Source organism: Mobula birostris, chromosome 24, assembly GCF_030028105.1.
Source record: "Mobula birostris isolate sMobBir1 chromosome 24, sMobBir1.hap1, whole genome shotgun sequence".
NCBI classification, from domain to species: domain Eukaryota; kingdom Metazoa; phylum Chordata; class Chondrichthyes; order Myliobatiformes; family Myliobatidae; genus Mobula; species Mobula birostris.
The window spans coordinates 38,353,179-38,377,247 of NC_092393.1; the positions used below are offsets into that span (position 1 = coordinate 38,353,179).

General features: G+C 43.5%; 1 protein-coding gene across 2 annotated transcripts in view; it reads right to left on the reverse strand.

Moving 5' to 3' along the window:
• The window catches only part of rpl38 (ribosomal protein L38), a 259,773-nt gene that overhangs the window by 12,702 nt on the left and 223,002 nt on the right, over positions 1-24,069 (reverse strand). The window contains exon 1 of one of the 2 annotated variants that reach the window (XM_072242449.1): positions 3,592-3,601. The exons of the other annotated variant lie outside the window; for it this stretch is intronic. The gene's annotated coding sequence lies outside the window, so the exon portion shown is untranslated. Of the gene's footprint in view, positions 1-3,591; positions 3,602-24,069 lie in introns of those variants that run through there. 2 annotated transcript variants of the gene reach the window in all.

Here is a 24,069-nt window from a genome sequence, read left to right on the forward strand (position 1 = left end):
TTTACGGTACATCTCCATCTAAATGTGTAATATGCAATTTATAGTAATTTATAATAAATAGTATGTGTTGAGGGTCAGAGGGCCAGAAGTGAGGGTGCCCACTCTTACCACCTGCTGGCTATCTAACAGGAAGTCCAGGATCCAGCTACACAAGGCAGGGTGAAGGCCGAGGTCTCTGAGCTACTTGCCGAGCCTGGAGGGAATTACAGTGTTGAATGCTGAACTGTAGTCCAAGAACAGCATTCTCACATAAGCACCCTTCTTATGAAGAAGGTGCTGTTGCCAACCTGAACTGACTGGGGTCTGCAAGTGAGGAGATTAAGGATCCAATTGCACAAGGAAGTATTCTGGGAAAGGTCATGACGTTTGTTGATTAGTTTTGAGGGGATGATATTACTGAATGCCAATCAATAGTTGATAGTTGATTAAGTGCATCCTCATGTATGGACATTGTAAAGAGGTACAAGAGACTGCAGACGGAATCTAGAACGACAAACAATATGCTGGAGGAACTCAGCAGATCGAGCAGCAAATCATAAACATAAGAGATTCTGCAGATGCTGGAAATCCAGAGCAATACACACACACACAAAATGCTGGAGGAACTCAGCATGTCAGGCAGCATCTATGGGAGAAAAGAAATTCTCAATGTTTTGGGCCAAGACCCAGTATCAGAGTCCTGATGGAGACACAAGAGCCTACGAGTCCCGGAAATGTGGAGCAATACACCACAGTTGGCCTTCTACCTGGTCTGGATCTTTTCATTTTTAAATGCCAATGGGACATTAACTGTCAACTACTTTCTCCTGCTCTCACCTCACCCCCTCTGAACACACCACTCTCTATTCTCTCCGCACTAATCCCGACCTCACCATCAAACCCATGGACAAAGGACTGTGCTGTTGTAGTCTGGTGGGTTGATCTCCAGTAGCCAAGACCAAACAGTAGTTCTCAGACAGCTCTAATTTACCCCTGAACTAGGACACCACTGAGAAGTATCAAGACACTTCTCCTGCACCATGGCCAACATTATGACTTCCAGAGATCTCCCCGCTGCCTCCAGAGATCGCCCCACTATAGACTCCAACTTCATCGTTCCCCAGAGCCGCACTGTCCGTTTCTACCTTCCACCCAAGATCTACCAACCAATTTGCCATGGTTGGCCTATTGCTTCCACCTGCATCTGCCCCAATAAACTTGTGTCTTCGTATCTCAAATATTTTACCCCCTGTGGTTCAGTCCCTTCCCACCTATGTCTGTGACACTTTGCATACTCACCATAACTACAATAACTTTGTTTTCCTGCCCTATCTGGCTCTTTTTCACCATGGACATCAGTCCTGTACACTTCTATCCCCTGTCAGGAAGACCTCAAGTCTCTCCACTTCTTTCTTGACAACAGACCCAACCACTTCCCTTCCACCACTATCCTCCTCTACCTGGCAGAACTGGTATCTAACCTGAACAACTTCTCTTTTGGCTCCTCCCACTTTCTCCAGACCAAAGGTGCGGCCCTGGGCACTCGTATGGGCCCAGCTATGCCTGACTTTTCATTGGATATATGAAACAATCCCCTTCCAAACCCACACTATGATGCTCCTTAACTCTTCCTCCACTACATTAGTGCAGCTGTCAGCTTCGTCACCGACTTCCACTCTGCCCTCAAATTCACATGGTCTATCTCTCCATCTACGGAGAAAGTTCACCAAGTGACATCTTTTACAAACCCACTGACTCCCACAGTTATCTCGACGATTTTCACACCCTGTCACTTGCAAAGATGCTATTCTCCTCCCTCAGTTCATCTATTTCTGCCGCATCTGTTCTCATGGTGTCCTCATTTTACTCTCCACTGCTATCAATGCAGCCATGACCCACATCCCCTCCATTTTCTGCACATCTGCCCTCACCCCTTATCCCCCTGACATAACAGGGATAGGATTCCCTTTGACCTCACCTACTACACCACGAGCCTCCGTATCCAACATATCAATCTCCGCAACCTCCACTATCTCTAATGATCCCACTACCAGGCACACTTCCCCCTTGCCATTCCCCTCTGCTTTTCACAGGGATCACTCTGTCTGGAACTCTCTTGTCCACTCAACCCTCCTCACCAATTCCCTTCCAACTGTTCCAGATGTTACCCCCACCCCTACACCTCCTCCCTCACCACCATTCAGGGTCCTAAGCAGTCCTTCCGAGTGAGGCAGCACTTCACTGGTGAATCTGTGGGTGTCTTTTAATGCATTCAGTGCTCGTATTCCAGCCTCCCCTCCATCGATGATACCTGACACGGACTGGGGGAACCACTTCGTCAAGCACCTTTGCTCCATCCTCTGTAATAGCCTGGATCAGCCAGTCACCAGCCATTTCAATTCCACTTCCCAGTCCCACACCGGCAAGTCTGGCCACAGCTTCCTCTGCTGCAAATTGAGGCTAGATGCAGGACAGAGGGACAGCCCCTCATAATTCTACACGCTGACGGCATCGAAGTAAGTTGCTCAGTGTTGTAAAATTGGTCAGCTCCATCCTGGGTACTAGCCTCTGATGTATCCAAGACATCTTCAAGGAGCGGTCCCTCAGGTAGACAGTGTCCTTCATTAAGGACGCCTACCACCCAAGACATGTCCTCTTCTCATTGTTACCATCAGGGAGGTGGTACAGGAGCCTGAAGGCACACACTCAGCGATTCAGGAACAGCTTCTTCCCCTCTGCCACCCAATTTCTGAATGGACACTGGACCCTTGAACACTACCTCAATACTTCATTTCTTTCTACTTATTTTAACTTCATGTATTTAATGAATGTATATATAATTACTATAATTCTGTTTTTTTTCTATATATATCATTTATTGCAAAAGTTAACAGATTTCTCGACATATACTGGTGATATTAAACCTGATTCTAATTCTGATCAACACCAATGAAAGTTATACAGTCACAGAAAAGTACAGCACAGAAACTGGCTCTTCAGCCCATCTAGTCCATGCTGAGCCATTTAAACTGCCCTACTCACATCTACCTGCACTGGGATCATAGCCTTCCATACCCCTACCATCCATGTATCCCTCCAAACTCCTCTTAAATGTTGAAATTGAGCTTGAATGCACCACTTGAACTGGCAGCTTGTTCCACACTCCAACAGATAGATAGATAGATAGATATACTTTAGTAATCCCGAGTCCAGGACAGTCTATTGGCTCAGGGTATCTGACCCTCCACGGGAGGAGCTGCACGTTCGATGACCACAGGCAGGAACAACCTCCCGTGTCACCAAGTGTTGTATCACAGTGGAATGTGGCCGAAGTCCAACAGTAAGAAGTTCAATATCCAGTCTGCAAACACGTTCCTCGATCGTAATATACCCTGGATTGCACCATCCGTTGTTAGCCAGAACAGTAAGCACCCAACTCCTTTAAGCTTACCGCTCTCAGTGCACTTCCGGTCAGGCAGAATGGTATTACCCACCGAACTCCTCTTCTCCAAAAGTCTCTGTTGTCTCGACCCGGTCCTCTTTCCTTGGCTTTGTGATCCCCCTCTGTGTGTTTTCCTCCAGATTTCAGCAGGGGTGTCCACCGCTCTGTTCGCTAAGCCGGCCGGCCTTTGCTGGTCCGTGTGACCTTGCTTCTGTCCCGCATGTCGGGATGTAACCATTTCCAGCACTAAAGAAAACCCAAATAAAACTCTCTCTACCTGCATGTTAGAGAGGGTTCAGCTTCGACGTGTTACCGTGAGAGAAAAAAAAAACAAAAAATAACGTAAATTAAAAAGTCAGAAGAAGAAGGGTAAGAATAGATCGGAACGGCTGTACCAGGCTGCATGCACGACTGGTGCACGCACAATAACTTCTGAGTGAAGAGGTTTCTCCTCATGTTGTTATAGTTGACAAAAAAAAACAATTTCTCTTCCAGGAACCACTCCCTTCTACCCCCCCCACCCCTTTTTGTTTTCTATTATTCCTCAGGCCCCAATACCCATCTTGTTTTCCCTCACCACCCTCACAATCTACCCATCACTCACAACTTCCTCCCTCTAATTCCTCACCTCCTTCCCTTTATTCTACTATCTTCTCCTATGTTTCCATTTTTTTTCAGCCCTTTGCACCTTCACCTATCACCTCCCAGCTTCTCACAACATTCCTACTTCTCTCACCCTCCAACCTCCCCATTTTCCTCCTTTTACCTTGATTCTGGAGAAACTTCTGAAATGCTCGGTTCGCTGCCGCTGCTACTGTGCAATCGAGAATTTACGGCTTTGCCTGCTGCTGGCGGCCAGGGATGGGGTTGAAGCGATCGGCAGAGGTGGTGCTCGGTGTCGGAGGCTCAAAGTTTTCGGACGATTCAGAGTCGGACTGTGGTCGGGTATGGCAAGGGAAGGTTTTCTTCCTTCTCCTGTCTGCGTGAGATGTGGGACTTTCGAGAGACTTTGAACTTTTTTACCGTGCCCATGGCCTGTCCTTCATCAAGTTACGGTATTGCTTGCACTGTTGTAACTATATGTTGTAATTATGTGGTTTTTGTCAGTTTTTCAGTCTTGGTCTGTCCTGTGTTTCTGTGATATCACACTGGAGGAATGTTGTATCATTCCTTAATGCATGCATTACTAAATGACAATAAAAGAGGACTGTATGTCCTCATAATCTGATCTAATCATCCATCACCTACCCGCTTTTTGCTCCTGCCACTCCCAAAACTCTTTTATTGTGGCTTCTGCCTTCCTTCTTTCCAGTTCTGATGAAGGCTCTTGCCCCAAGTGTTAACTGTTTTATCCCCCCCACTGATGGTGCTTGACCTGCTGAGTTCCTCCAGCAATTTTGTGTGTTGCTCCAGATTTCAAGCACCTGTAGTCCTTGTGCATCCAGCAAAACGTGTTGCATCCTTTCTTCCTACAGAAGTGGTCCGATCTGCCCTGTTGCATGTGAACACTCTACTTTCTGTTTTGAAACAAAATCAATTATCTCTGCGGAATGTTTCAGTTTTAGTTTTAACAATTCTCTTCATGCTCTAGATCAAACATAGATTATCCACTCCATGAAAGACTTAAAAATACAGATAGACCTTGGTATTAATTTCACACAACCACAAAAAATTATTCTGCATTCCTTAATGACGGTGGTGTCTGAAAAGAGGATGCTGTCCAAATTGCATGCCATCTTGGACAATGTCTCCCATCCACTACATAATGTACTGGTTGGGCACAGGAGTACGTTCAGCCAGAGACTCATTCCACCGAGATGCAGCATAGAGCGTCATAGGAAGTCATTCCTGCCTGTGGCCATCAAACTTTACAACTCCTCCCTTGGAGGGTCAGACACCCTGAGCCGATAGGCTGGTCCTGGATTAATTTCCTGGCATAATTTACATATTACTATTTAATTATTTATGGTGCAACTGTAACGAAAACCAATTTCCTCCCGGAATTAATAAAGTATGACTATGACTATAATGTTATCGCATGCACAAAGGACTTTGCTGTTTGCAAACCTACCTTGTTAAATATAATAGATAAAAGTGAATTGCGCTTTTTAATCAGATGAATGTAAATGTTTTGGAATGCTTAAAGTGCCTAATGAATTTGCATATGAATGGGTACCGTTGCAAAGCATTTTAAACCTTAAAATGTATGTGTAAATTCCTTACTTATCTAGGCTGTTGTGGGTGTGTCACATCATACTTAAATGGAGATGTAAGTGCCCCAAGCTGTCTTTGACAATTTTTCCCCTTCCATGTGGGCAGGCATCCTTCTTCAATTATGAGCCTCTGAAGAATATCCAGTTACAAGCCCTAAATCATATAGAAAATTCAATTGTACATCAAATTTATTAAAATGTTAGTATTGAAATACATACCCTCATTATTGTAATTATATGTATTATTCTGCAAAGTTTCATCTAATGAGTGGGAATATTTGACCAGACAGAACGAAAAACTTCTAAAACGGAAAAAAAAACATACCGCTAAACAGCACTTCTCTTGGTAAAGATCAGACCACAGAATTAGCGTTATCATTTTAGAGTGTCTGTCCTACGTTCAGCATGTAACTGTCATTACAAAGCAGGCATAGCAGTACCTCTACTTCCTTAGAAGTCTGCGCAGATTCAGTGTGCCACCTAAAACATCGACAAACCTCTCTCGCTGTGCAGTGGACAGCATATTGACTGCTTGCACCATGACCTGGTACGGGAACACCAATGCCCTTGAACAGAAAAAAATACTACAAAAGGTGGTGGATGCAGCCCAGTCCATCACAGGTAAAGTCCTTCCCTCTATTGAGCACATTTACAAGGAGTGCTGCTGCAGGAAAGCAGCATCTATCATCAAGGACCCCCACCATCCAGGCTATGCACTCTTCTTGCTACTGTCACCAGGGAGGAAGTACAGAAGCCTCAAGTCCCATGCCAGCAACTACAGGAACATTACCCCTCAACCATCAGGCTCTTGAACCAGAGGGGATAACCTCTCACACCCCAGCACTGAACTGATTCCTCAACCTATGGACTCACTTTTAAGGACTCTACAATTTGTGTTCTAGATATTTATTTGTGTATTGCCAAGCTTGGTATTTTTCTGCAAACCACAAGCTCTGATAATGGTATCAGAATCAGGTTTATTATCACCGGCATGCGTCATAGAACATAGAATAGTACAGCACAGTACAGGCCCTTCGGCCCACAATGTTGTGCAGACCCTCAAACCCTGCCTCCCATATAAGCCCCCACCTTAAATTCCTCCATATACCTGTCTAGTAGTCTCTTAAACTTCACTAGTGTATCTGCCTCCACCACTGACTCAGGCAGAGCATTCCATGCACCAGCCACCCTCTGAGTAAAAAACCTTCCTCTGATATCCCCCTTGAACTTCCCACCCCTTACCTTAAAGCCATGTCCTCTTGTATTGAGCAGTGGTGCCCTGGGGAAGAGGTGCTGGCTATCCACTCTATCTATTCCTCTTATTATCTTGTACACCTCTATCATGTCTCCTCTCATCCTCCTTCTCTCCAAAGAGTAAAGCCCTAGCTCCCTTAATCTCTGATCATAATCCATACTCTCTAAACCAGGCAGCATCCTGGTAAATCTCCTCCGTACCCTTTCCAATGCTTCCACATCCGTCCTATAGTGAGGTGACCAGAACTGGACACAGTACTCCACGTGTGGCTTAACCAGAGTTTTATAGAGCTGCATTATTACATCGCGACTCTTAAACTCTATCCCTCGACTTATGAGAGCTAACACCCCATAAGCTTTCTTAACTACCCTATCCACCTGTGAGGCAGCTTTCAGGGATCTGTGGACATGTACCCCAAGATCCCTCTGTTCCTCCACACTACCAAGTATCCTGCCATTTACTTTGTACTCTGCCTTGGAGTTTGTCCTTCCAAAGTGTACCACCTCACACTTCTCCAGGTTGAACTCCATCTGCCACTTCTCAGCTCACTTCCGCATCCTACCAATGTCTCTCTGTAATCTTTGACAATCCTCTACACTATCTACAACACCACCAACCTTTGTGTCGTCTGCAAACTTGCCAACCCACCCTTCTACCCCTACATCCAGGTCATTAATAAAAATCACGAAAAGTAGAGGTCCCAGAACCGATCCTTGTGGGACACCACTAGTCACAATCCTCCAATCTGAATGTACTCCCTCCACCACCACCCTCTGCCTTCTGCAGGCAAGCCAATTCTGAATCCACCTGGCCAAACTTCCCTGGATCCCATGCCTTCTGACTTTCTGAATAAGCCTACCATGCGGAACCTTGTCAAATGCCTTACTAAAATCCATATAGATCACACCCACTGAAATTTGTTAACTTAGCGCAGCGGTTCAATGCAACAGATAATATAGAATAATAATAATAATAAAAAATAAGTTAATCAATTCGCCATTGCCATTGAGGGGCCATTGCTTCACTCCTGTGAGGCACAACTATGACTCATCTTTAATTAGTACACGTCTCAATGTGGATTGTGGAGTTATCTGAGTAGTTGTAAATGAAGCTAAAATGCTCTGCAAGTATCAATTATTTCTCCCTTCTGTTAGAAGGTACAGTACAGATGAAGAAACTGAAAGGTGGTTACATGGGAAGGATAAGACAATTGGAATCTAACTATCACCTGGATCTTTAGTGTTAGTACACAAAACAAAATACTGCATGTTAAGAGAAAAGGCTAGAAGTGATCAGCAGTGATCATCACATGAACTTTGTCAGCTCTGAAGAATTTTCTTCAAGCACATATTTGAGGAAAATTACCAGATAGTATCTTTAGCTCAGATCGCATGCCTGCCAGAATGATGAGGAAAAGCTAGAATACTTCTCATTTTCCAAGATTCCCCACACCGCCCACTTCTTCACTTCCCAAAGTCAGCTTGACGGGCTTGGTTTTCAGTCAGACGTGGTATGCCCAGAGCTCCCAGCCAGGTAAAGAGCTGCTCTTATCACTGCAATTGTACAGTGGTATCCATATCCCAATCCTGGTGGGAGTACGGTGGCAGTGACTGGAAGCAAAAAGGGTAAACATGGTGGGATTACTTCTTTGGTTCCTAGTCTGAAAGTATCACTACAAAGATATTTATCTTCTGTCCAAGACTATTATTTATTCCCTTTATCTTGAGAAACTTGGCCAGATCAGTTTGATTCAGCCAAGTGGGCTGTCAGAAAGACATGAATATAAAATAGAATAGTTTTGCTGGAAGATAATCAGCTTAAAACATTAACTCTCTTTTCCTCTTTCTGCATATACTTCCTGATCCTGTTTTTATTTCATGTTGTCAGCATTGGCTGAATTGCATTGAGATTACTCATTTTTATGGCGTCTTTCACAACCTTACAAAGAGCTACAACATGTTTTCACTAACAGGCTGTTGTAACATTATTGAAATGCTTGGAGTTTAGCAGCTATTTAGGGCACAGCAAAATAACACTAAAAGACACATGATAATCACTAGATTAGGTGTTTTAACAACAAGAACTAAGGAATTTGACTAGGTTTGATTCATCCTAAAGCCCACACATCCAGTAGTACAACACCCTCTCTGGTGTGGATCTTGAACCTATTGTCTTGTGACTGAGAGGCAGAATCACACTCACTAATCACTACGTAATTTTCTGGGAGTGAATTGGCTGTATTCCCCTTGTTTTATCTCCAATAAACTTAGAAGAGGGTAAACTTCTAAAAACTTGGTTGTAAAAATTATGTAAAATTTATGCTTTGTTTTTCTTATGAATGCTGCTTACATGATGCTATGTGCCTGCAAGACTGCTGCAAGAATTTATTTTGTTGCACCTGTGCACATATAGCCATAGAAAAGTTGCAGATATAGCCATAGAAAAGTACAGCACAGAAATAGGCCCCCTCAGCATGCCAAACCATTTAAACTGCTAACTTTTTTTTTACAAAATTCATTAAATCATCTGACTTTTACATTTAGCTCTTTCTAGGATGAACTTCCACATCATGTTTGGCATGTAGCATGTGATGACACATTTTTAAAAATATAATCTTCTGTTTTGTTGGCAGCACAATAATCACTGTTTTGATATTGGCTACCATTCCTGCTACTTAACAGTATTAACCGTTTGCTGGAATATTGTTGCACAAGCACAGATATTCAAGTAGAACAAGTAGCTTATGTGAAGCCCTGGTCAGCATTGGTGGATCTAAAATGAGCAGGTTGAAAGGTTAATTTTATTGTCCAAGTGTGCATGTACAATACAACGCTGGTATTTATCTTCTCCAGATAGCAATGAAAAACATTTTTTAAAAACTTGCAAAAAAGAACAGCAACAATAGCATCAAACCCCCAACTCCCTCACTCACACACAAAAAACCAACAGTTTGCCAACACAGAAAAACCAACAAGAACATCAGACCCCAAATCCCCAACCACTCTCTTGCACAAAAATTAACATATCACCTCCAACGGGATCCCACCACTAAGCACATCTTTCCCCCTCTGCTTTCCACAGGGATCACTCCCTACATGACTCCCCTGTCCATTCGTCCCCCCCATCCCTTCCCACCGATCTCCCTCCCGGCACTTACCCTTGTAAGCGGAACAAGCGCTACACATGCCCTTACACTTCCTCCCTCACCACCACTCAGGGCCCCAGACAGTCCTTCCAAGTGAGGCGACACTTCACCTGTGAGTCAGCTGCGGTGATATGCTGCGTCCGGAGCTCCTGATGTGGCCGCCTATATATTGGTGAGACCCGAAGCAGGCTGGGAGACTGTTTCACTGAAAATGGAGTCGATCATGGCCCTACTCCCCATCTCTGGTCTTCTGCATGAGATAGCTTGTGCTCGTGGTCCTTTCTGGGTACAGCAGAGTGCCAGATCACTCGGTCGAACTCCAGCTGCATGTCACAGGTTCCAACAGTTTACAAAACACAATCAAAGCAGAAGGCATGGAGAAAGTGAAATAATTGAAGAGATTGACAATCTGCATGATGTCGCCAGAGGAATCGTTGTTTGCTGCTGCCATCTTGAATGGAAGTCACCACGTTTGGGTGCATCTTGGAAAAGATGCTGGTTATTCAATGCAGGAGGAGTTATAAGAGAAACTATCATTGTCCTTATTCAGATTCACATGCATTATTGCCACAAAAATAATACAACTAGCACATTTTCTAATCAGCACTGAAACGAACCAGCACCTTAAAGTTATGCCTACCAACTAAGTTGCTTCAGCAAAACACACGAAGGAATCAGAAAAAGGTTGATTTTAGTGTTTCTCAAATCTTAAACAGACTCTGCTGTGTTATATTCTACTGGGACACGCCACATTACATAGAAGATTAGTTTGAGAGATGGTTTATTCCTTCTACAAATTACACCTTCACTGCAGCATCTTTTTGGCACAAAATTCAACTGTACATGTAAAATATATGATCCAACATATTAGAAAGTAGCTTGCTTGTATGTACCAAGAAGCACCCAAAAGTGTATAATTCACTGGGGAATATTCTCTTTCTTGTGGGTTTAAGTGTATCACATTAGAACCTTATAGATGTTTAGAATTAATATTCAATTGCTCCTGTGGAGAGACAAGAAGTGAAATTTTATTTGCCAACTGTTTGAAAAATTTAGATGGTATCATTTAAAGAAAAGGACAGCATAGAGGGAAAACATAATTGCACAGTAAAGATGAATGGTGCCTGCACAGTGCTAGGAGTATAGCATAACCCCCCTATCCAGTGGGCAGCGGAGTGAGAGGGTGCAGAGTGATAGGGCTTTGGCTCAACAGGCTTAGGCGGAAATGGGAAGAGGCTTCCTGTAACCGTTGAGTCTAATAATAAAGGGGTAAGTTACAGGTTTATTTATTTAGTAATAACAGTAGCATTAGAGGTATGCATCTAGGATTAGTGTTGTGCTTGGAGTGCCAGATGTGGGGACCCTGGGAGACTCCCAGCCTCCCCAAGGATTACAGCTGCACCAGGTGCATTGAGATGAGGCTCCTTAAGGACTGTGTTCGGGACCTGGAGCTACAACTTGATGACCTTCAGCTAGTTAGGGAAAGTGAGGTGGTGATTGATAATACCTATAGAGAGAGAGTGGACAGCACCCCATGACAGTCCCCCTCAGAAATCAGTATATCATTTTAGATACTCTTGGAGAGGTTAACCTGACAGAGGAAGACCACAGCAAAAAGGACTCTGGCACTCTGCCCAGTGCCATGATCAAGAGAGCAAGGAGAAATGCAGTAGTTATAGGGGATTCCATAGTGAGGGGAACAGACAAGAGATTCTGCGAGCCGGACAAGGATACCCAGATGGTGTGTTGCCTCCCTGGTGCCAGGGTACAGGATGTCTCAGATCAGGTCCAGAGTATTCTGAGGAGAGAGGGCGAGCAGCCAGAAGTCTTGGTGCATGTTGGTACCAATGACATAGACAGAAAAAGAGAGGAGGTCCTGAAGGGAGATTACTGGGAGTTAGGAAGAAAATTGAAAAGCCAGACCTCCAGAGTAATAATCTCAGGATTAATGCCTGAGTCACGCATTAATGAAGGTAAGAATAGCAGAATTAAGCAGATGAACGTGTGGCTAAGTAACTGGTGTAGGGGGCAGGGCTTCGAATTCTTGGATCATTGGGATCTATTTTGGGGTATGACTTATGCAAAAACAATGGGTTACACCTGAACTCAAAGGGTACTAACATCCTGGCGGGATTGTTTAATATAGCTGTTAGGGAGGGTTTAAATTTAGTTGGCAGGGGGAAGGAAACCAGGGTGTTAGGGTCGAGGAAGAGGAAAATAGAAATAAGTCAAAGATACTGTGCAGCAAAGATGGCAAGAAGGACAGGCAGGTGAAAAGACATGATAATTAGCTGTGTGATAGAAATATATAGCAAAATCGGTAACAGATACTGCTGTAAATGTACTGTACTTAAATGCATGCAGCATTAGAAATAAAGTGGATGACCTTGTTGTACAGCTACAGGTTAAAAGATATGACATTGTGGCCATCACCGAGTCATAGCTAAATGATGGATATGATGGGGAGCTGAATGTTCAAGGATACACAGTGTATAGGAAAGGTAGGTAAAGGGGATGGCGTGGCCCTGATGGTAAGCAACGATATCAAATCACCAGAAAGAAAGGACATAGGATCAGAACAGGTAAAATCCTTATGGGTCAAGTTAAGAAATGGCAAGGGTAAAAAGACACTAATAGCAGTTATATACAGGCCTGCAAACATCAGCCGGGATGTGGACTACAAATTACAGCCGGAAATAGAAAAAGCGTGTCAGAAGGAAAATGTCTAGATAATTATGGGGAATTTTAATATGAAAGTGGATTGGGAAAGTCAGGAAGTTCCTGGATCTCAGGAGAGGGAGTTTGTAGAATACCTACAGGATGGGTTTTTGCAGCAGCTTGTCCATAAGCCCACCAGGGGACCGGCTGTTTTGGATTGGGTGCTGTGTAATGACCCTGAGGCATTTAGGGAGCTGGAGGTGATGGAACCCCTTGGAAGCAGTGATCATAACATGATTGAGTTCAGTTTCAAATTTGAAAAGGAGAAGGTGGTATCAGGTGTATCGATATTTCAGTGGAACAAAGGAAATCACAGTGGTATGAGAGAGGAACTGGCCCAAGCCGATTGGAAATGTAAGCTAGGTGGAGGGACAGTAGAGCAGAATTGGATGAAATTCCTACAAGAAATAAGGGAAGTGCAGGAAAAATATATTCCAAGAAAAAAGAAAATCATGAGTGGAAAAATGGCACAAATGTGGCTAACGAGTGAGGTTAAGGCTAAAATAAAAGCAAAAGAGACGGTGTACAAGGAAGCAAAAATTAGTGGGAAAATTGAGGACTGGACGACTTTTAAAAACTTACGGAAAGAAACTAAGGAAGTCATTAGGAAAGAAAAGATGAATTATGAGAGGAAATTGGCAATTAACATAAAAAAGGATACTAAGAGATTTTAAAAAATATATTAAAAGAGTGACACGGGTAGATATAGGACCGATTGAAAATGATGCTGGAGAAATTATAATGGGTAACAAAGATGGCAGAGGAACTAAATGAGTATTTTGCATCAGTCTTCGCAGTGTAAGACAATAGCAACATACCTGATAGCTAGAGGTCTCAGGGAATAGAATTAGGTACATTCAAGATTACTAGAGAGAAAGTGCTTGGGAAGCTAAATGGACTAAGAATAGATAAGTCTCCTGGACTGGATGAGGTGCACCCACGGGTTCTGAAGGAGGTGGCTTTGGAGATTGTGGGGGCATTGGAAATGATCTTCCAGAAATCCATAGACTCTGGCATAGTTCTGGAGGACTGGAAAGTTGCAAATGTAGTTCCGCTGTTTAAGAAAGGAGGGAGGCAGCAAAAAGAAAATTACAGACCTATTAGTCTGACATCGGTAGTTGGAAAGTTATTGGAGTCGATCCTCAAGGACGAGGTTATGAAATACCTCGAAGTGCATGACAAGATAGGCCCAAGCCAGCATGGTTTCATGAAGGGAAGATCCTGCCTCACCAACCTATTAGAATTTTCTGAGAATATCTCAAATAAGATTGACAAGGGAGAGGCTGTGGATGTTGTGTATTTGGATTTTCAAAAGGCCTTCGATAAGGTGCCGCATAAGAGGCTGCTTAATAAAATAAGAGCCCATGGAATTACAGGAAATATATTGTAATGGGTGAAGCATTGGCTGACAGGCAGAAAACAAAGGGTGGGAACAAAGGGATCCTATTCTGATCTGTTGCCGGTTACTAGTGGTGTTCCGCAAGGGTCGGTGTTGGGTCCGCTTCTTTTTACAATGTATATCGATGATTTAGATTATGGATTAAATGGTTTTGTGACTAAGTTTGCGGATGACACCAAGATAGGTGGAGGAGCAGGAAGTGTTGAAGAAATGGAAAGGTTGCAGAGAGACTTGGTCAGTTTAGGAGAGTGGGCAAAGAACTGGTAGATGAGATACAATGTTGAGAAATGTACAGTTGTACATTTTGGAAGAAGAAATAATCAGGCAGATTATTATTTAGATGGGGGAAAAATTCAAAAATCAGAAGTGCAAAGGGACCTGGGGGGTCCTTGTAAACAACAGGAATTCTGCAGATGCTGGAAATTCAAGCAACACACATCAAAGTTGCTGGTGAACGCAGCAGGCCAGGCAGCATCTGTAGGAAGAGGTGCAGTTGACGTTTCAGGCCGAGACCCTTCGTCAGGACTAACTGAAGGAAGAGTGAGTAAGGGATTTGAAAGTTGGAGGGGGAGGGGGGAGATCCAAAATGATAGGAGAAGACAGGAGGGGGAGGGATAGAGCCAAGAGCTGGACAGGTGATAGGCAAAAGGGGATACGAGAGGATCATGGGACAGGAGGTCCGGGAAGAAAGACAAGGGGGTGGGGGGAAGAGACCCAGAGGATGGGCAAGAGGTATATTCAGAGGGACAGAGGGAGAAAAAGGAGAGTGAGAGAAAGAATGTGTGCATAAAAATGAGTAACAGATGGGGTACGAGGGGGAGGTGAGGCCTTAGCAGAAGTTAGAGAAGTCGATGTTCATGCCATCAGGTTGGAGGCTACCCAGAAGGAATATAAGGTGTTGTTCCTCCAACCTGAGTGTGGCTTCATCTTTACAGTAGAGGAGGCCGTGGATGGACATGTCAGAATGGGAATGGGATGTGGAATTAAAATGTGTGGCCACTGGGAGATCCTGCTTTCTCTGGCGGACAGAGCGGAGATGTTCAGCAAAGTGGTCTCCCAGTCTGCGTCGGGTCTCGCCAATATATAAAAGGCCACATCGGGAGCACTGGACGCAGTATATCACCCCAGTCGACTCACAGGTGAAGTGTTGCCTCACCTGGAAGGACTGTTTGGGGCCCTGAATGGTGGTAAGGGAGGAAGTGTAAGGGCATGTGTAGCACTTGTTCCGCTTACACGGATAAGTGCCAGGAGGGAGATCAGTGGGGAGGGATGGGGGGGACGAATAGACAAGGGAGTTGTGTAGGGAGCGATCCCTGCGGAATGCAGAGAGAGGGGAGGAGGGAAAGATGTGCTTAGTGGTGGGATCCCGTTGGAGGTGGCGGAAGTTACGGAGAATAATATGTTGGACCCAGAGGCTGGTGGGGTGGTAGGTGAGGACCAGGGGAACCCTATTCCTAGTGGGGTGGCGAGAGGATGGAGTGAGAGCAGATGTACGTGAAATGGGGGAGATGCGTTTAAGAGCAGAGTTGATAGTGGAGGAAGGGAAGCCCCTTTCTTTAAAAAAGGAAGACATCTCCCTCGTCCTAGAATGAAAAGCCTCATTCTGAGAGCAGATGCGGCGGAGACGGAGGAATTGCGAGAAGGGGATGGCGTTTTTGCAAGAGACAGGGTGAGAAGAGGAATAGTTCAGATAGCTATGAGAGTCAGTAGGCTTATAGTAGACATCAGTGGATAAGCTGTCTCCAGAGACAGAGACAGAAAGATCTAGAAAGGGAAGGGAGGTGTCGGAAATGGACCAGGTAAACTTGAGGGCAGGGTGAAAGTTGGAGGCAAAGTTAATAAAGTCAACGAGTTCTGCATGCGTGCAGGAAGCAGCGCCAATGCAGTCATCGATGTAGCGAAGGAAAAGTGGGGGACAGATACCAGAATAGGCACGGAACATAGATTGTTCCACAAACCCAACAAAAAGGCAGGCATAGCTAGGACCCATACGGGTGCCCATAGCTACACCTTTAGTTTGGAGGAAGTGGGAGGAGCCAAAGGAGAAATTATTAAGAGTAAGGACTAATTCTGCTAGATGGAGCAGAGTGGTGGTAGAGGGGAACTGATTAGGTCTGGAATCCAAAAAGAAGCGTAGAGCTTTAAGACCTTCCTGATGGGGGATGGAAGTATATAAGGATTGGACATCCATGGTGAAAATAAAGCGGTGGGGGCCAGGGAACTTAAAATCATCGAAAAGTTTAAGAGTGTGAGAAGTGTCACGAACATAGGTCGGAAGGGATTGAACAAGGAGTGATAAAACAGTGTCGAGGTATGCAGAAATGAGTTCGGTGGGGCAGGAGCAAGCTGAGACAATAGGTCAGCCAGGACAGGCAGGTTTGTGGATCTTGGGTAGGAGGTAGAAACAGGAAGTGCGGGGTGTGGGAACTATAAGGTTGGTAGCAGTGGATGGGAGATTGGATCGGCAGTAAGGAAAGCGAATGCTATGTTGGCATTCATTTCAAGAAGAATAGTGTATAAGAGTAAGGAGGTATTGATAAGGCTCTTTGGGGCACTGGTGAGACCACATTTGGAATACTGTGTGCAGTTTTGGACTCCCTATCTTAGAAGGGATGCACTGATGTTGGAGAGAGTTCAGAGGACATTTACAAGGATGATTCCTGGAATGTAGGGGCTAACATATGAGGAGCGTTGGTCGGCTCTTGGACTGTATTCATTAGAGTGTAGAAGAATGAGAGGGGATCTTATAGAAACATTTCAAATCATGAAAGGGTTGGACAGAGTAGATGCGGAAAGGCTGTTTCCCTTGGTGGGCGAGTCCAGGACAAGAGGCCACAGTCTTAGAATTAGAGGGTACCCATTTAAAACAGAGATGAGGAGAAATTTTTTTAGCCAGAGGGTCGTGGATCTATGGAATTCGTTGCCACATACAGCTGTGGAGGCCCGATCATTGAGGGTGTTTAAGGAGGAGAGTGATAGGTATCTAATTAGTCAGGGTATCAAGGGATATAAAAAGCCAGAAATTGGAACTAGATGGGAGAATAGTATAGCTCATGGTGGAGTGGCAGAGCAGACTTGATAGGCCAAATGGCCTACTTCTGCTCCTTTGTCTTGTAGTAATAAAAATATATCAGTAGAACCCAGCTGGGGTGGGTAGAGTGAGGGAAATCAAATAAATACTTTTTAGAATATAAAGAGCAACCATACACTAATGACAACATAAAAATACATTGGCAAATTGGTTTATTATTGTCATGTGCTGAACATTTTAGGAACAGCTTCTTCCCCTCCACCAGGAAATTTCTGAGTGGTCAATGAACCCATGAACTATTTTTGCTCTCTTTTTACAATCAGTAAGGATACTCTCCATTGTGCATCTGTAGAAGTTTATCAAAGCTTTTAGTGACATGCTGAATCTAAGTCAACAGAATTCAACAATTTCAGGCAATTCATATTTTCAGCTTGTATCAGAATTGGTCAGTTCTGCTGAACATCATCCATCAATGAATACAATTAACATTAACTGTTTTTTTCTTTCTCTCTTACAGTTCTGATCTGCATTATCAGAGCTTTTATGCACTATCTTGTTTATATTTTATCCCTCCTTCCCAAAACTTTTCACTGAAACCCCATGGCAACTCTGACCTCCTAGAACATAGAAGAGTACAGCACAGTACAGCTAACCTTTTAATTTACAGTACTCCAGATCTATGTAACCTCTCCCTTCCACATAGCCACCCAGTTTTCTTTCAATCCATGCGCTTACCGACAAGTTTTTTAAATGTTCCCAAGGTGTCTGTCATTACCACTACCCCTGGTATTGCATTCCATGCACCCACCATTCTGTGTAAAAAAAAACCTTACCTCTGACATCTATACTTTCTTCCAATCACCTTAAAAATATTCCTTGTTTTAGTTATTTCTACCCTGGGGAAAAGGTGCAGGAAGTCCATTCTATCTGTGCCTCTTATCATTTTATACACCTCTTGTCCTCCTTTGCTCCAAAGAGAAAAGCCTTAGCTCACTCAGCCTTTCCTCATAAACTATGCTCTCAAATGCAGGCAGCAGCGTCCTGGTAAATCTCCTCTGTACCCTTTGTTCTATAGATCCCTGCACATTTCTCTGCAACTTAAAAACAACTTTTTTTGCCTTTCCCAGTTCTGATGAAGAGTTTATAATTTGAAAAATCAGCTGTTTCTTTCCATGATGCTGACTGACCTGCTGAGTGTTTCTAGCTAATTCCACCCCCACCCCCTGGTTACTGTCATATTGCTGTTAATTTTATATTTGTATATAATTACCTTCAAATTGGGGCCACCCATATTTATGCAGTTTTGTGGTTAAAGTCTCTCCTCCAAAAGATGGTTGATGAATTCTCCATGTCAGTTTTATTTTAGCATTACAACAGTACTGTGATGTGGAATGTTTTCATGTAATACTGTTCTCAGATTTCTCTATGTAGAGCTGTGCTAAAACACATCATTAGTTACAGCACAGTGTCCCTATTGATGCCTTGCACGTTTTCAGATTCAAAGATTCAAGATTCAAAAAACTTTGTCATTCTAACCATACATCAGCTCTGCAGGGCGGAATGAGACAGCGTTTCTCAGGAGCAGTGCAATCATAACATAACAAACACAACACTAAATAATAAACAAAACAATAAATAGTAAAACACAACAGCCACATGTCAGTTAAAATCAGCTATAAGTGTCCAGTGCAAGTTAAAAGTGTCCAAAGCAGAGTCAGGTGGAGCAGCTACTTAGCAGTCTGACCGCCTGTGGGAGGAAGCTGTTTAGTAGCCTTGTGGTTTTAGTTTTGTTGCTCCTGTAATGTCTGCCTGATGGCAGAAGAACAAACAGTTCATGGAGAGGGTGTGAGGGGTCTTTAATGATGTACCGTGTCTTCTGGAGGCATCGACTCTGAAAGAGGTCTTGGACAGAAGGTAGGGAGACCCCAATAACCTTCTCTGCTCCCCTAACCAGCCTCTGCGAGGCTTTTTTGTCAACGGCACTGCAGCTGGAGTACTAGGTTGTGATGCAAAAGGTCAGCACACTCTCAGGCTGTGGTCCAAGAGTTTCTCACTTAAAGAAATATGCTTTGGTCAACCAGTATATTGCCAGCTGCATGAGAGTGCTGCTGTCAATAAATGGGCACTACATGGGCAAGGAGCTAGGAATGGCTGGTGAATAAAGGTGCTAGGAGACCTTCAACATCAGGGATATGCCCTCTTCTCATTACTACCATCAGAGAGAAGGTACAGGAGGTTGAAGACCCACACTCAGCGATTCAGTACCAGCTTCTTGCCTTGTCATCAGATTTTCAAACTGTCCATCAACAGTGCACCATTATTCTTTTGCTTGCACTATTTATTTAGTAATTAATAGCATCATACATCTTTTCAATGTATTGCTATCACAAAATAACAAATTTCACACCATGTAAAACAATGAAAATAAACCCGATTCTGATTTGGGCAGATAAACATGAATGATGGCAATGTAGAAGAAACACAATTTGAATGGCACTTAGGAAGAGTTATCTGGGTCCTGAATGATAGGAAGAGGCAAAAGGGCAAGTGTTGTAAACTTTACAGTTACATGGAAAAGTGCAATGAGAGAAACAAATAATTGCTGAAGAAGGAAGACCAAAACAAGGGTTACAAGACAAACGATCCTTACAGAATGCTAGAAGGGGAGGGAGGAGGAAGATATGTCTGGTGGGGAAAAAATGCATTGAATGTGGAGGCTGATAGGATGGAAAGTGAGGACAAGCAGAACCATATTCTGGCTGGGAGAAAAGCTCTGAGGTCAGAAGTACAGGAAACATAGCACAGGAGACATAGGAAAGTCTGCAAACTACGATTGAGCAGGAAAAAGGCAGACATTTCAGGGCCGTGGTGTGGAAAGTCTCATCCTCAAGACAGATACAATAGAGGCAGAAATTGGGGAGAATGAAATGGAATCCTCATAAGGAGGAAGATGGGAAGTGTAGTCAAATGTGACTACACAACAATTGTGATCCTGACCTACAAAGGCAAAGCACTTGAAGCACAAGGTTGCTGTTAAGGTCGTAAGATGAGGAAAACAAATACAATTTGTGAGGTGGTCCTTTACACAGTACCATTACTGAAGAAAACAGGGATACTAAAGCTTAGTTGTTTTGTTAGTAAATAAGAAATTTTCATTTTCAGATCACAGAGGTTGAAAATCTCAGTGCAGATTAATTTTGTGCCAATAAGTAGTAACAAGGACATCAACGAGCAAATAGAGAGACAGATTCTGGACAGGTGTAATAATAATGGGGTTGTTGTGGTGGGAGATTTTAATTTCCCAAATATCAATTGGCATCTCCCTAGAGTAAAGGGGTGGAGTTTGTTAGGTGTGTTCAGGAAGGTTTCTTGACACTGTATGTAGATAAGCCTACAAGAGGAGAAGCTGTACTTGATCTGGTATTGGGAAATGACCTGGTCAGGTGTCAGCTCACTCAGTGGGAGAGCATTTTGGAGATAGTGATCACAATGCTTTACCATAGCATTGGCGAGAGATAGGAACAGACAAGTTAGGAAAGTGCTTAATTGGAGTAAGGGGAAATATGAGGCTATTAGGCAGGAACATAATTTAGAAGCATAAATTAGAAACAGATGTTCTCAGGAAAATGCACGGAAGAATGTGGCAAATGTTCAGGGGGTAAGTGCGTGGAGTTCTGCATGGGTACATTCCAATAAGACAGGGAAAGGATGGTAAGGTACAGGAACACTGGTGTACAAAGGCTGTTGTAAATCTAGTCAAGAAGAAAAGAAGAACTTACAAAAGGTTCAAAAAACTAGGTAATGATAGAGATCTAGAAGATTATAAGGCTAGCAGGAAGGACCTAAAGAATGAAATTAGGAGAGCCAGAAGGGGCCATAAGAAGGCCTTGGCAGACAGGACTAAGGAAAACTCCAAAGCATTCTGCTAGTATATGAAGAGCAAGAGGATAAGATGTGGGAGAACAGGACCAATGAAATGTGACAGTGGAAAAGTGTGTACGGAACCGGAAGAGATAGCAAAGGTACGTAATGAATACTTTGCTTCAGTATTCACTATGGAAAGGGTTCTTGGCGACTGTAGGGATGACTTACAGTGGACTGAAAAGCTTGAGCATGTAGATATTAAGGAAGAGGATGTGCTGGAGTTTTTGGAAAGCATCAAGTTAGGTAAGTCACCGGGATTGGACTAGATGTACCCCAGGCTACTGTGGCCAAGAGCTGGACAGGTGATTGGCAAAAGGGGATACGAGAGAATCATGGGACAGGAGGTCCAGGAAGAAAGACGGGGGGGGGGGGGGGACCCAGAGGATGGGCAAGAGGTATATTCAGAGGGACAGAGGGAGAAAAAGGAGAGTGAGAGAAATAATGTGTGCATAAAAATAAGTAACAGAAGGGGTATGAGGGGGAGGTGGGGCCTAGCGGAAGTTAGAGAAGTTGATGTTCATGCCATCAGGTTGGAGGCTACCCAGACGGAATATAAGGTGTTGTTCCTCCAACCTGAGTGTGGCTTCATCTTTACAGTAGAGGAGGCCGTGGATAGACATGTCAGAATGGGAATGAGATGTGGAATTAAAATGTGTGGCCACTGGGAGATCCTGCTTTCTCTGGCGGACAGAGCGGAGATGTTCAGCAAAGCGGTCTCGCCAATATATAAAAGGCCACATCGGGAGCACCGGACGCAGTATATCACCCCAGTCGACTCACAGGTGAAGTGTTGCCTCACCTAGAAGGACTGTTTGGGGCCCTGAATGATGGTAAGGGAGGAAGTGTAAGGGCATGTGTAGCACTTGTTCCGCTTACACGGATAAGTGCCAGGAGGGAGATCAGTGGGGAGGGGTGGGGGGGGGGGGACGAATGGACAAGGGAGTTGTGTAGGGAGCGATCCCTGCGGAATGCAGGGAGGGAAAGATGTGCTTTGTCCAGCTCTTGGCTCCATCCCTCCCCCTCCTGTCTTCTCCCATCATTTTGGACCTCCCCCTCCCCCTTTCAAATCCCTTACTCACTCTTCTTCAGTTAGTCCTGATGAAGGGTCTCGGCCTGAAACGTTGACTGCACCTCTTCCTAGAGATGCTGCCTGGCCTGCTGCATTCACCAGCAACTTTGAAATACAAAACTTGTCAGGGAGGAACCACCATTCACATTTCACAAAAGTGTGTATCAATATTAAGGTTAGAAATAGCTTTTATCAAAGACAAGTTAAAAGATTCAAGAAAGTATTAAACAGCAGAGACCAAATTCAAGTTTAATAAGAGAAATTTACATACACGATAAAGCTAGTCCAAGCAAATTTAGAAAAACATTAAACAATCCCCAGACACCCTTAGTTTCCACCCTTTTGCAAAATTCCCCCGACATTAGTTACAATGTCCTTAAATATTGACTCTTATATCCCTTTTGATATATAAAACTTAAAATGCCAGAAACACTCAGTAAACCAAATCAAGAATTCTCTACCTTAAGAGATTTCAATACCCGAACTGGATTTTCAGAAGAAACTTCTGCCATTTGCGTATTGCATAGCCCTGCTACAACACATTGTCCTTTGCCATTTGCTATCACTGGCAAACTCTGAATGATGTTGGCAATCAGCTTATCTGGCAGCGCATACACCTGCATGTCCTGTAGTTCACCGAGCCAATATTCCTGGTGGCACCATACATTTCATGGCTAATGAGAGCAAGGTTTAGAAATGGTTTGTTTTGATTTTATTACGAGTAAGCTGGACCCATTTTTTTTTGGAAAATAGACAGTTAAGTAAATATGGCAGGTGAGTAAAATATTTAAATTAAACAAAATAGTGACAGACATAAGTAACTGCAGGGACTATAAGAGTTAATAGGAATAATCAAGCTTATCATTTTACAAGAGAATACTAGTGAATGTGCTAAGTAGATGAAATAATGACAAAGAGCAGCCAACCAACAATTGGGATACTGGGTTCTTGTGTAGATATGGTAATTTCTCGTATCACACCTACAGGATGGAGATCATCAACTAATAATCTCCCCTTTCACACATTGCTGCAGGTCATGACATACTTGGTGAGATGTACTGACACATCTACAAGCAAAAATCCAAATTGCTAGCAACAGCAGTTGCCCAGATTTGAAAGTACAGTTCAAATTAGCTGTAACATACGAATTAGATGTTAAAACATTAGCTCTCTTCTACCTCAGTCTGCTGTAGTTCAAGAGCAATAAATATTCTCCTTAGGAAATACCAGACTATTCCACCACTCTGCTGAAATTGTGCCAGAAACACCTTGTCTTCCAGGGCCTCACTCAGGTTCATCAGAATATTTTCTCCACAAGGGTGCAATTGATTAGATCATTGGCACATACAGTCTAGGCATAAATGTTAGGCGATTAAGTTTCACAAAATCCTAATGCATATAGGGATTGGCATCAGGAGAAACTAATGATTGGCATGTATCTCCACCTCTCAATCCAAAATACTTAAATGCCAGCATAACTGCTCTCTCTTCTATTTATAATCCCACAAAATGAGTTCTCCTACTATTTTTTAGGGCTTGTAAATTTGATTAGAAAACAGCCAGGGTTTCAGTTTACATGTACTACATCTCCACAGTGCATGAACTTCAACCCAACTGTGCACAATCTCCAACCCCACAGCATAAGCTCAGTCATGAAGTTGGACTTGAGATGAGAATACAGTACTATGAAAATGGATCCTCTGGCTTCCTCATTGCCTATGGTTTCAAAATTTGGATCACGTCCAAAAGAATTTAAAACCATGACAACTAGAAATTTCGAGTTCAATTTCAGCAGATGACCTTGCTGGAAAGTGAATTTCTGAACATTGGCCAAACTTATCCTGCTCAAATGATGGATGTTTTGTGATTTTTTTCTCCATCCCTAACGACATGA